Source organism: Danio rerio, chromosome 17, assembly GCF_052040795.2.
Source record: "Danio rerio strain M-AB ecotype USA chromosome 17, GRCz13ab, whole genome shotgun sequence".
Classification (NCBI taxonomy): Eukaryota; Metazoa; Chordata; class Actinopteri; order Cypriniformes; family Danionidae; genus Danio; species Danio rerio.
The window spans coordinates 40,737,471-40,751,054 of record NC_141037.1 but is presented as its reverse complement, the minus strand read 5'-3'; the positions used below and the strand labels follow the sequence as shown (position 1 = coordinate 40,751,054).

Here is a 13,584-nt window from a genome sequence, read left to right as displayed (position 1 = left end):
AAATTATATATTTTGTTTGCACTGCAATAAATTCATAATATGTATGGTTGGGAAAAAATAGCAGCTGTGGTATAAAAAAGACTAGCAACATTTAAGGATGAATGGACTTTTGTTTTCATAACTTGTATTTGATTAAGGATTACTTCACACTAGTGATGGGAAATTTGGATAATTTTATTGACTTGGACCTTTGAGTCTCTTTTATTGAGGTGAACGATCTTTTTTGTCATTTCATTAAATTTGCCAAAATATTATTAGAATGTTACGAGTTGCTACCAAACTCATCTACAACTACACTAAACGTTGTTCACACTTCAACCAAGTCATAACTAGAATGAAAGAGAAAATAATCATTTGTTGTTTACCTGGTCCTCTGTCTATGATTATGTCAGCTCAGCTCTTCTGACAGGTCTACAAATTTGAGTTGTTTGTTTACATCACACAGACAGTCCCATATAAGCTTAACCTAAGCACACACTCTGAACCGAAAGGAGACATGATTAGTTCACCTTTCGAGCCTTATGGTTTTTAAGTCGTTCGCTCGTCACGTGACAGCAAGTAAAAAGAGATGACTCAAACTCGAGCACTCAAGAAATTAACAGATCTTTTTCCAGCTTTAAAGGCATATGATTGGCTTCTGTCTTTCACGTGATGATTGAACGACTCAAACCGAGGACTCTAGAGATGAACGGATCCAATCTTCTTCCAGCTCTGTCTGCATATGATTGACTTCTGTCTTTCAAGTGATGAACGATGACTCAAACCCTATAGAAGACTCAAAAAAGGATCTCATCTTTTACTCCACCTGCACAAATGTGTGCGTGTGCAAATGAACGAATCACTACCTGGGAAGACTCATACAAAAGAATTATTCAAAATTAACAAATCTTTCAAGAACGTAACAATAGAACCATACAAGAGATCAAATCATGTGGTTTCAGACCTATAAGACTTTTGTAAATCTTAAAAAATACATATTGCTCATATTTAGTTTAAATCAAATCAGAAAGATGTCTGCCCCTCTTTTCAAAGTATGTTCAAAACATTTGTAAAGAGGTCAAAGCATTAAGCAGTTTAGTTTTCTGAATAGACACTTTCACTTTATATGATGTATATAATTTAGGCAACTTTTGTATCATTCATTAATTTATTTTCTTGTCGGCTTAGTCCCTTTATTAATCCGGGGTCGCCACAGTGGAATGAACCGCCAACTTATCCAGCAAGTTTTTATGCAGCGGATGCCCTTCCAGCCACAACTTATCTGTGGGAAACATCTTTTGTATAACATGTTTATTTGAAATATTATGTCAAATATATTACAATAAGTGTACATAAAAATGCCTCATTTTGTTCTTCATCCAGTTTTGTTTCTATGTATGCAGTAGCAACATGTCGGAATGGGTTAAACTTTTATTTACATGACTTGTATTTGATTAAGGATTACTTCACACTATAAATTACTTACATTCATGTTGTTTCAGACCTATAAAACATCTGTTTATCTTCAGAACACATGTTACTTATATTAAGTTCATTTAAATCAAATCAGAAAGATGTCTGTTCCTCTTTTTAAAAGTATGTAAAGAAGTCCAAAAAATGTATCCATAAGAATTGAGCAGCTAAGTTTTCTAAATATACACAATAACTTTATATGACGATCGTATTTAATTTAATTAATAATAAATGTACATAAAATGCCTAATTTTGTTTTTCATTTAGTTTTGTTTACTATATATGTGAAAAGAATGTAACATTAACTAGTTAATTTTTGTATAATGTTATACAAAATGTATACTTTTTTTAATGATGTATAATGTTGTTAGTAAGTACAGTTAAGTACATGTAACAGTTTTAAGCTTGGTTGGATCCCTGACTCAGCCTTTAATTTCCCAGCTTCCAGATTAAACGGTTTAAGGCTTGTCTTGTAGATATATTAATTAGTGTCACAACTAAATTAAGATAAATAATAATAAGAGCCACATCAAAAATCCCTTTTGTGGCGCCAGCTGATTCCAAACTTATCTCCACTGGGTAAAAATCGCTCTTTATTCTAGTCTGCAAGGCACTTGACAAGACATCGTACCCCAGCAGCTCCAAATACCCAATAACAAACAAACAAACTGAGCCCTCCATGGAACATGTAATCTAACACTCCATGAAAAAGCTGCTGATGGGGCCAATGGGAGCCCAGCATTGACAGACAGCCATGCTGTTGTTTCAGACACTACCAGCGCTGGGCGTTATTCCTCAGCCGTGGGCAGATTGTCACAAAATAGGGCTTGTGTGAAAGCAAAAAACTACACCTGGCGGCTTTTCTCTATTCTCCTGTATTTGGGGTCAACATTTACACATTTAAAGGGGTCATGACATACATTTAGGTATATATATATATATATATATATATATATATATATATATATATATATATATATATATATATATATATATATATATATATATATATATATATATATATAATATGTTCCATTAGGTTCACTTATAATATTAAAATAAAATGTACACTTAAAACAGATGTAGACATATAGAAAAGCTGTCATTTTTAACAACTATTCTGACCCTTATTTTGAAAAGGTCTGATTTAAGGGCCGTGGCCTTTAAAGTTAGTCAGTAAACAGCCATTGTTTTGATTGGCTAATGTCCTTCTAAATGAAACAGCAGCTGATGATAAGTCACTGGAATTGAATGACTAAATCGAAGCAGGAGGATCTTGTGCTATGGAGGCGGAGTCTGTGTACTGTGACATCACATGCCAGCTTATTTGCAAACGAGTCGTTTTTAAAGCTTGATTAAATAAATGCTTTAATTAAAATAAACAGCATGTTTTAACAGTTGAAACTTACAATAGATTTTAATAAAACAAAGATTTCATAAATGGCAAAAAATCTAGGCAATTTTGATTTCCCATGTCATGCCCCCTTTTTCCTGTAGTTTGATGTGCTTTTTTGTGAGGCTTTCTCATTTCTAGATATGTACTCCAAAGAGCAGGTTCTTACAAGAGAGCTGCAATAATCCTTTCAATGGCACTTAGCTGACTGATTCCCCATCAGTGGACTGTTATGTTGAGCTTATTGTGTGGTAAAGAAGCCTGTATTGTGAGAGAAGGCCAGGCAGTGGGTCAGTGTTTGTGTCATTTAATGGAGAGTAAACTGCTCACTGGGGTGTGTGGCTTACACAGCGAAGGCGAGTTATCTGGCTGTAAAACCGGTCCCTGAACTCCCCTCAATTTTCTCCCTCGCTCTCGCTCTCGCCTCGTTTTCTCATCGTCTGCTCAACCAAACCATCTTTCAACCAGCCCTGGAGGATCTGAACTATAGCCTTGTAGAAAATTAACATTTCGCCATAGCTGTCAATGCAGGGTGCTGGACATAAACATGTCTAACACAATTGTATTGATCATTATATGCTTTTAAATACATTTCGGTTGTGTTTAATAATGAGTATGAACTTGTCGTAAGTGTTGGTTTACTCATTTTCTTTCTAGATAAAATGCATTTTAATTCACTGCTGTTAAACTGTTGGCATTCCTGTAGCTTGTTTACATACAGGAGATGCCAAAAAAGTTATATAGTTAGCGCCGTTTCAACAGTGTCTGTACACATATGGAATGATAATTCAGAGGATTTGAAATACATTTCAATGTAGATGCCAAAATATTGAAGCGTGTAAGTGACAGGATGCCATCTGTCATGGAAACATCCATTGGAGTTTATTTCCTTTGGTGGTTTCATTCCAGAAATGTGTCATTATGTTTTTTTATACAATGATGCAGGTTACAGTTTGCAATGAAAATTATTACTTTTTTGGGGAAAGTGGCTATACTTTTGACACCCCTCAGCATAATGCAATAAGTAAATACAGTTTTTCTTGATTGCTTGGATGTAGTTGTCAACTGAAACTCCACATTTTCAAAACAGTTTACACACAGGCCTAAACAGCGGCACTTATGGTCAAAATGACACATTTTGCTGGCAAAAGGCACATACCGTGTCAAAACATTTAAAATATGCAACCAAAGCTAGTTTTACCTTCAAACAACACAACTTGCAAACAAGTATATGAGCTCTTTCAATTAATCATTACACAATGGACAACAAAATACAAAATACAGAACTCAAAATGCACCACCATTGCTTGCCATTGTAGCTTATAGCCAATGGCATTTGTTGTCTCTATTTGGGCTGTCAAATTTGCCTTTTTGCAAAGAATTGGATCAAGAATAAGATGTGCTTTGATTGAATATATATTGAATTCATGACATTTTTCAAACTGTGGCTGAAAACTGAAATACTGTATATAAAAAAACAGACAAAAGTAATAAAATACTGTAAAAATTAGAGAAAACACATGTAAACTAATATACAGTCAAAACTATTGGGATTATAGGACATAGCCATATTGACCTACTCCATCAATGCTGGCACAGAACAACACAGACCTTCCATCGTTTTTATAAGGTTTGCAGAATGATGGCTAATTGAAGATTTGTGTGAAGGAGTGTCAAACCGGTGCTTCAGTGATTTCATACTGATGTTGGTAGTTTTTAAAAGTTAAGAATAAATGGATTCTGTTTGGTTACCAAAACTAAAACAATGGAGTTTGGACTGCTTGAATGACATCTGTGTTAATTGTTTGGAAAAAGGGTGGGGAAAATGTGTCAACCCAATGAGAAAGAGTTTACACATTTGCAAGACCGGTCCTCTGCTCTGCTGGGATAGTGATAATGAAAATGAAGAGGAACCTAGTTTCTTTAACCAGGTCAAAGCAAACTAGAAAAACTGTAAATCCAGAATAAGAAATGCTTTGGTTACATTTATATTGAATTCATGACAATTTTCAAACTGTGGCTGAAATCTGAAATACTGTAAAAACAGACAAAAGTAATAAAATACTGTAAATATTAGAGAAAACACATGTAAACCAATATACAGTCAAATCTATTGGGAGTATAAGACATAGCCACTATTGACCTCCTCCATCCATGCTGTCACAGAACAACACAGACCTTCCACCGTTTTATAAGGTTTGCAGACGGATTGCTTTTTGAAGATTTGTGTGAAGTTGTGTCAAACCGGTGCTTCACTGAATTCATATTGATGTTGGTAGTTTCTAATAGTTAAGAATAGATGGTTTCTGTTTGGTTACCATAACTAAAACAATGGAGTTTGGACTGCGTGAATGACATCCGTGTTAGCTGTTTTGAAATATGGTGGGGAAAATGTGTCAACCCAATGAGAAAGAGTTTACACATTTGCAAGACCGGTCTTTTGCTCTGCTGGGATAGTTAAAATGAAAATGAAGTGGAACCTAGTTTCTTTAACCAGGTCAAAGCAAACAAGAAAAACTGTAAAAACAGAATGCTCGTTTTGGGGTGAACTGTCCCTTTATTATTTCATTATTACAATAAAAGCTATGTTTTTGTAGATCATTGAATGTAAATCATTTTGAGTAATGGTAAAAATGTATTATTTAGCAATGATAAACAAGTATTCAGTTTGACAGAATCAACACACCTACAGGATAATTAAAAAACAAACAACCTGTGCTGTGTGACATTTGACTAGTAGAAGCATTTACTAAAGTGCCCCTACTGGATGTAAGGCATCCTGAAGGCATCCTATTGTCAACCTATTGTCAACCTTTCATTTATGTGAAAAGTCAGGATTTGTGAAGCTCGACTGGTAGTGCATTAGTATACCAGGGAACATAGTCTGATATTATGTACCTAAAATAGACTCCATTATCCTAAATGTTTCCAATGATTATAGAGTTCAGAGAAATCGGCAGTTTTATTGAGAAACATTATTGTTCCGTCTGTCAATGACATCACATTTCTGTTTCGCTATTTTATACAAATTGTATCAAAAATCACTGTTGAATGTGTACTGGCCTTTTTTATTTTGCTTTATAGAGCAGATGCTTTGAGATTTTGTCATGGTTTTGGTTTTGTTTTGATCATTTAGTGGTGAAACTTGCTATGCAGTGATATGCTAAACCCTGTAATGATAGAAAGTAATCAGTGCAACATAAGATTTTGATCTGTAGATTATGATTACTGATTCAAAGTGGATTCATACTGCAGTATCCTATGAAAGAAAAATGTCCCTCACACACAAACACAGTTTTATTATTATTATTATTATTATTATTAATCCTGCTTAATGTTGTACATGGTCATCTTAAAAATGTGCTAAAATGTTTCTCACCTCTTTGTGCAAGGGCTCACATGTAGATGGGCAAAGACCAATTACACAGGCACAAAATGTTTCTGTTTGTGGCTTTAGAACTCATAATTAGTCAAATGTGCTAAGTAGTAAGTTATAAAAATGAAAAAGAAAATGCGAAGATGAAAGTCTACCATCCCTAATCGTGCCTAATACCTAAAACAAACAACTACGATAATAACCATTCATGAGCAGCAAATTAGGATTTTAACATGGCACAAGCCATGGGTAATTATTTGTTATTTGTGATAATTGTACCTTAAAATAAAGTGACCAAAATGTCATTTAAATTAAATGTTAAAAAATGTTGGGTTTATCCATATTTGACCCAACATTGAGGTAATAAAGCCTATTTATAGAGTATATATAAATAAATGTCATTATTACTACTATTATAAAACCTAAAGGGATAGTTTACCTAAAAATGAAAGGATACTCACTTTTTATGAGCTTTTTTTCTGTTGAACACAAAAATATATTTTGAAGAAACCTAAAAACCAGTGACACATGACTTCCATAATAGGAAAAAAACAAATAGTATGGAACTGACCAAATAGTATGGAACTGACCAAATAGTATGGAAGTGACAAAATAGTATGGAAGTGACCAAATATTATGGAAGTGAACAATTATTATGGAAGTGAACAATTATTATGGAAGTGAACGATTACTATGATGGGGGAATAAATACTATGGAAGTGAATGACTACAGGTTTCCAACATTTTTCCAAATATCTTCTTTTGTATTCAAGAGAACAAAGAAACTCATAAAGGTTTGAAACATGTAAAGCAGTGATCCTCAACCACCGGGCCAAGAACCAATAAAAAAAAAAAAAAAATTAATTAATTAATTAATAAGTAATTAATAAATCAATTTTAAAATCTTAATTGGTACTGGGCCACAAAATAAATAATTAATTATTACGGTTTTATTTATTATCTGAGTCTGAACAGCCTTTTATTTTGAAAAATTTTTATTTTGGAAAATGACTATATTCTCTCGCTTATATCTTTAGGGCCCAAATTTAACCCACAAGCAGCAAAATGAAAAAAAAAATAGACATCTTTAGGGGAAAGGCCCAATGGAGGACCTGCAAACTGCCAAGGGATAGATCCGCAACCCTTTTGTCAACAAATCAGGTGAATACACCATGACTGTGCAAGAAGACTAATTGCTGGAGATCGCAAATGATGTTCGCATATTGCAGCTTTTCTAGAGTTCACACAAGTTTCTTTTTTCCAATAAAGGTGTGCGGCTTGCGCGCACAAGCGGCATAACCTTCAGACACTCCCTGTTGAATAAACGCTGCGAGCGCACTGCAAGTTATGTGACAACAAATTACTGATCAGCTTCATACTTTGTATGGAATATACACATTTTGGTAGACTAATTATCTCAGACAAACACAGAACACCCGAACACTCCAGTGCTTTTTAATTTTCTCCATAAATAAAGCTTGTATCAGAGTGACAGCAATGTCAGCTTGTCATCCTCGCCTAGGTCGCCTAGCAACCTAAAAACAAATGCCCCCCTGGTTCGCAGTAAATTTGTGAAGCGTTGACCGGTCTGCGATGATAAAAAGATGGGGCACCACTGATGTAAACAACCCAAGGCTCATTCTAAAATCACACCTCCATATACATTTCTGGTACGTTTTTTGCTGTTTTTGTTTTTGCAAATCCACAAGAGGTCGCTGTGTACGCTTTTTGAGATCTCAAATTTCTCTCGCGAGTGCCATGCTGCTGTTCCACCAAAGACCATTGCTGACTGACTGAATGACAGGCTGAATGACTGACTGACTGGCTGATGAACTGACCCAGCCTCCTCCTTCCCTAAACCCAACCAACAATTTTCAAAAGCAATCCAGAAAAAGAAAAGCCCTCATCTGATTTTTACCGCATTTTCAGATTTTACATTCTCACCCTGTTATTTACTTGATTATTACATTTTTTGGGATTCTTGGATTCTTTTTTTACCTGCATTCTGCAACCCTGTCGTTAAAGTCAACTCCTCTCTAATCTCAAATCTGCTAACGTACATGGCGAGCTAATGGGACAAACTGGTTACAGCGGGAAAGCTGTCCGTATGGATGTAAGCAGTCAGCTAGTTAGCGTGAAAAGGAATGGCTCCATACCGCCCCCTATCAGTCGTTTTAAAAACGAAATGCAGCCATACATGCCTCTGGATACATAATTTGTGGTCTCCAGAAACGTACATATGGCTACATTTTACATGTAAAGTATGAGTAAATGAAGACAGAATGTTCATTTTGGGGTGAACTGTCCCTTTAACCTTTCATTATCACATTAATAGCTAATTTTATAGGTCTTGATCATTGAATGTGAATCATTTTGAGTAATGATGAAAAAGTATTATTTAGCAATGATAAACAAGAGTTCTTTTTGTCAGAATTAACACTCCTACAGGATAATTCATGAACGCTGAATCAAAGTGTACTCATGCTATTTTTGGAGGGGAAAGAAACACTCTCTTTCATACAGCAACTGCTGTTCCGCCTAATGTTTTAGGTGGTCATCTTGAAAATGTGTTAAGATGTTTCTCACCTCGGTGTGCAAGGGCTCACCAAACACACTCGTAAATGGTTGCCAAAGAAACAGGACACAGGGACAAAGTGTTGCCGTGTCCATACGGATGCTCGATGATGATTATGTGCTAACAGCACCTCCGAGCATGCCATGATTTACACAGCAAATGCGAACTGTGGCATAACGTGTGTGTGTGCGCCGGTGGATGTGTGCTCTTCAATCACCCTCACTGCTGGGCATGCACGCGCTACAGATGTGGACCATTACAGGCTCTCCAAAGCCAGATGTGTGTAATGGCTTGGTTGAAGTGTGTCAGCGATGTTCTTCAGGGGCCGCGGTACTGTGGAGTGGATAGTTGTTGGACTGTTGAGAGCTCTCTCTGACTGTCTCAATTAACCAGCGCCGGTAATGAGTCATCCGAGGGCCATATCCATGTACGCTCATTTTTGATTCATTTCTCTTCATGGATGCTCTCTGCTGGTTTAATCTGGATCCAGTGTGAAAATATGAGGGGAAATGCTTTGCGATGTCTTGCACTCTTTCCAATAGGGGATTTTGCAGGGGGAAAACTGGGTTTAATTAACACCAAATGTAACACCAAATTTTATTTATGCACATGGTTTATGTATTGCATAAAACATTTAACTTTTGTGAATAAAACACAGTGTCCATGTGTTCAAGAGAAAAATAATCATCAAGTCCTGGAAAACTATGAATAATAAAAATAATACGAATAAATGATGTCTGTGAGCTGAGAAACCACTTATTTTTTTCTTCAACAGTAAATACGTTGTGCTTCAATAATTAATCGGCAGCTAGATCCTGCAACTCTCACATGGTCGCACACTGAAGTTAAGCAGGGCTGTGCCCGATCAGTACCTGGATGGGAGACCACATGGGAAAGCTTGGTTGCTGCCGGAAGTTGTGTTAGTGAGGCCAGCAGGGGGCGCTCAACCTGTGGTCTGTGTGGGTCCTAATGCCCCAGTATAGTGAAGTGGACTCTATACTCTTTGGTGAGTGCCATCTTTCAAGGATATGAGTTAAACCGAGTTCTCTGGTTGTTAAAAATCAAAAAAGTTGTTAGGTTTTTAAAAAGTAGGGGTTTAACCCCGGCATCCTGGCCAAATTGTGTGTGGTGTGCTGGTGCAATATGGCTGCCGTCGCATCATCCAGATGGATTCTGCACACTGGTGGTGGATGAGGAGATTCCCCCCAATGAGTAAAGCGCTTTGAGAATCCATAAAAGTGCTATGTAAATGTAAGGAATCATTATTATTATAATGATATCGTGTGTTTGGATGCAGTGTCATGGTTGCGAAAATTATTATGTAAGATGTTATATATACATACAGTTAAAGTCAGAATTATTGGCCCCCTTCAAATTGTTTTCTTCTTTTTTAAATATTTTCCAAATGATGTTTAACAGAGCAAGGTAATTTTCACAGTATGTCTGATAATATTTTCTTCTTCTAGAGGCTTATTTGTTTTATTTCAGCTAGAATAAAAACAGTTTTTAAATTTTTTAAATACAATATTAAGGACAAATTTTTTAGCCCCTTTAAGCTATATTTTTCTCGATAATCTACAGAACAAACCACTGTTATACAATAACTTGCCTAATTACCCTAACCTGCCTAGTTAACCTAATTAACTTAGTAAAGAAAGAGTTATTAAAAATATTATGTTTAGAAATGTGTTGAAAAAAATCTTCTCTAAGTTAATCAGAAATTGAAGAAAAATATAAACAAGCGATCTAATAATTCAGGGGGGATAATAATTCTGACTTCAACTGTAAAAAGACTGAAAGTGTGATTTAAATGTGACTGTTGTCAAGAACGAATCGGTGCACATCATAAACATCTGACTGATAGCTGATGCAAGCTTGACTGACAGCTTGACTTGACACACATCAGATTGGTTCCCTGATTAGACTAGTTGTCCAATCACATCGTCTGTTGAGTTTATGAACATCTTTTATTATTTGATAAAACATTTAGTTATAGTGATATTCTAAAACGTACATAAACCAACACAGGCTCATTGTGGATACGTACCCCTGTCTACACTTCTGGAGAGCACAAATTATGAAGCCAGAGGTATGTATGGCTGCGTTACATCTTTAAAACAAATGCTACAGGGCTGTGTGATGCCGCTAACGGCTTTTGTTGCCTTTCTTTTTACCACTGACTGCTTACCTTAATGTGGATGGCTCGTTGCAGTAGCTCGTTGGGTATGCCGATAAACTAAGAACATGGAGTTGAGTTTACCGCAATGATGGTGTTCGAGTCCAGTGAAGAACGGTTCCAAATATCATTATAAATAAAAAAATAAACAACAGGCTGAAAACGTAGTGAAATCATATGACCATGACTGCTTTTCTTTTTCTAGATTGCTTTTGAAAACACTATGGGTTGGGTTACGAGACGGGGGTGGGTTGGTTAGTCAGTCAGTAAGTCGACAGCAAGCTGGTCTGGGGTTTCCCAAAACCAACGTGAACCAACTTAGATCTCAAGTTCCACATAACAAACATAGTTCGTTGATTTAGCACTTTCCAAATCCATCGTTCCAACGAACATTCGCAAACTGCGTTGCAAACTTTTACGCTTGCTGCTACACCTCTCGAGCTAATGGATCTGTGACAGAGAAACTACGATTTTGGGAAACGCTCATCACTACATTGTTAATTTCCCAAACAATGCATTGTACTATGATATTTCCGCCATGTACGTAAATTCAGTTATGTTTTTCACTTTCCCCAGAAGTGTAGACCTGGGTACATATCCATAATGAGCATGGGTGGGAATAAGTGGATCAGTGGATAAAAACACTGCTAGTGTTATGCACCAGTTGGCAGGTGACAAAGATTATAAACTAAACAAACCATATGCCTTTTTAGGGTGGCATTGAATACATTTATAAAACATATACCCCGCCTTTTGCATTCTGTTGAGCTGTGAACAGATCATGCATGGCTGCCTGCTTCATAAAACCTTATCTTACTGTGCCTTTCCCTTAAGCATGTTCATTTTTCAAAATTAGAGTCCCGCATACAAAGTAAATACAATGCAAGCTTAAATAAACTTAAAAAGCAACAAAAAATAGCATTGTTGTAATCTCACTAAAAGATATTTTGGCCAATCAAACATGGCCTGGGGTGTGCATATTAATTATCTCATGTGGATTTTGAATGAGTTAGTGATTTGTTCCAATTGATCTGTTTTTCACTGGGATTTCACAGAATTTACATGAGAATGAGGAACCAACGGTGTTTGAGACAGATGTCATTACCATGTACTGAACTCTTACCATTCACCTTCGCTTAGGTGTGTCCAGATTTTCATTAATAATTCCAACAAATAATTCTGAAAATGCAATATGGTATAGCATGATTATTAAAGGGATAATTCACTTAAAATGTAAGATTCTGCCACTATTTACTCACCTACTTGTTCTTCTGTTAAACACAAGGGAATATATTTTGAAGAATCTGTAAACCTGTAACCACTGACCTCCATACTATTTGTTTTCCTGCTTTGAAAGTCAATTGTTTCAGGTTTTCAGCTTTCTTTAAACTATCTTATTAAGTGTTCAGCAGAAGAAGGAAACTCTTAAAGGTTTGGGGCTGCTTGAGGGGTCAGTAAATAGTGAGCAAATGTTCCCTTTTTAAATGGCAAAGTGTTGTGTCGTAATTAAATATGCACAGCGGTGTGATGTTTTGATGTGAGCAGCTCAAAAGTTATCAGTGTCTCAGAGCAGCTTGTTTCACAGTAAACGATTCACACAAACTCCATCCTTGCGAGGGCTTTGAGTTTGACTTGCATATAATTTGAAGATGAAACGCTTGCCATACATCAGTGGCTTGGTTTATAAAGCTGTTGTCTCGCAAAGAGGCAAAACAAAAAGCTTTATGGATGAACATTTGAAAGCAAAGGACAAAGCAACCGTCATTGTTATCTTTGGGATTTTACTGTTGTGGCATAAAATATTATTCTTATAAAATTATAGAATCCTTCACATTTAGTTTTATTGCAGTAATGAATATGTACGGCCAGTAATGATTCCCAAGTAAAGTCATCAAGAACTAGTTACACCAACCATAAGAAACAATTCAATTTTAAATTTAGGTCATTGAGGAGAAGTTTGAAATTCCTCAAATAACTTATCAAAGCCAACAACAAATGAAGTTTGAGAGCTACAAAAAAAAAAAAAAAACACATCCGGGCTAGTGAGATTAGAAACGCTTTAGGTTATATGCATACATCATGATCAGACAGCCTGTGCAGCATAGGGGCGTGGCCAGAGGCACTATAATGTTACAGCACAGAAAGCTAAAGTGCCGTCCAAACCCTGCTTTTCCACAGAGCTTTTACTGTTTTTGTATTTGGGCTTACTAAGGACACGACACTAAGAGAGAAGAGCTAACAGTTTAATTTTAATTATGTTATAAACGATATATAGCTAGCATTTTACAAAGGACAGATTTTAGTATCTCTCCCAGTTATACAACTTATAAGTATGTTTATTTGTTAAAATTGATCTATTAAATGCACAGTTTCTAGCATTAATGGCATGTTGTAGCAAGGACGTACAAAAGGATGTGGAAATGCTGTTCGGCACCGCTAACAATTTAGCCACAAAACCCACAATCTTCAGCAGCGCTGCAGTGTCTCTCTATACAGCCGCTTTCTCTGACACAGCTACACTGACTGATAGTAACCACCTCTTTAAAGGCACTGTATGTAATTTTCATTGCTAGAGGGCATGTGTTAACAACAAGCAAAGGTGTAGTTTAATG

At 36.0% G+C, this 13,584-nt stretch overlaps 1 protein-coding gene and 1 long non-coding RNA gene across 3 annotated transcripts in view; both read left to right on the top strand.

Moving 5' to 3' along the window:
* Positions 1–13,584, top strand: part of crim1 (cysteine rich transmembrane BMP regulator 1 (chordin-like)) — a 260,051-nt gene that overhangs the window by 98,684 nt on the left and 147,783 nt on the right.
* On the top strand, positions 2,593–7,283 carry LOC147833149 (uncharacterized). Its single transcript, XR_015513681.1, has 3 exons — positions 2,593–4,244; positions 4,815–6,825; positions 6,903–7,283. It is a non-coding gene; the product is annotated as an uncharacterized LOC147833149 (long non-coding RNA).